General features: G+C 42.0%; 1 long non-coding RNA gene across 1 annotated transcript in view; it reads right to left on the bottom strand.

Moving 5' to 3' along the window:
- Positions 1-290: 290 nt before the first annotated feature.
- LOC107182390 overlaps positions 291-941 on the bottom strand; it is a 4,095-nt gene continuing 3,444 nt past the window's right edge. Inside the window, exon 3 of the long non-coding RNA XR_001513111.1 lies at positions 291-381. This is a non-coding gene — a long non-coding RNA (uncharacterized LOC107182390). The remainder of the gene's footprint in view (positions 382-941) is intronic.

Genomic DNA, 941 nt, shown 5'->3' with positions numbered 1-941 from the left:
AAGAAGCAAGAGTTCCTTTCTTTTCAAGTTTCAGATTTAGAGTTTAATTAACTTCGGACTCCTAGAAATAACAGCCCAGGTAGTTCCCACAGCCCTAGCTCGCAAATAACTTTCCATTGTGAAGGAGATACCCTGGGGTCAGAGGGAGGGATATGAAGAACGCCACCCTGGAGAGCCCTGTCCAGAGGGGAAGAGGAGGAAGATGGGCTGGAAGCCAGCTGGGAGCACAGGGCTTGGTCTACTCTCCCTCTTCACGGTGACACAAGCCAGAGAGCGTTTTATAGCATCTGATAGCTCCAGATGGGGTTTAGTGAAGTGTACCAGATGCGGAGGACAACAAGAAGAATCTGTCCCAACACGAATCCCCAGATTCTGAGGTACCTGGAAGTGCAAAAGTATTTTTTTGTTTGTTTGTTTTCTGCCTCTGGTTGTTTCTTTCTTCCTTTTTTTAATTTATCTTTATTGTTGAAAGTGTTTTTAATGACGTTTTGTGTGCTTTCAATGCACCGCATCCATCATGAATTTCATACTTTCATAGAATGAATATATGAAATAGTCTGATTGGTAATTTGTGGTAATATACACGATTTAGCCTTTATCTAGCCCATTATCTAGGCAACTTGTCAAAATTCCTTCATTCTCAAAACATTATTAAGACTGACGGCAGGTATTCACACTCTGATCTTGTGTAAAGGGGGGATGGGTAGGGGGAGAGACTGCTACAAGGCAAGATGGAAGATAAATACAATAACCTGGAACTCTTGGTCTCAACTTCCCCTTTGGTAACTGATCACTACACTTATTTTTTTTTTACTTTTTAAAAGTTATCCTCATTGTTGAAAGTATTACAGTTGTCCCCTCCTTTCAAAAATATGTTTTTATCTCCGAAACCGGTTTGGCTCAGTGGATAGAGCGTCGGCCTGCGGACTGAAGGGTCCCAA

Source organism: Myotis davidii, unplaced genomic scaffold, assembly GCF_000327345.1.
Source record: "Myotis davidii unplaced genomic scaffold, ASM32734v1 scaffold455, whole genome shotgun sequence".
NCBI classification, from domain to species: domain Eukaryota; kingdom Metazoa; phylum Chordata; class Mammalia; order Chiroptera; family Vespertilionidae; genus Myotis; species Myotis davidii.
The sequence above is the reverse complement of the archived record's forward strand: the minus strand, read 5'-3'. Positions and strand labels throughout refer to the sequence as shown.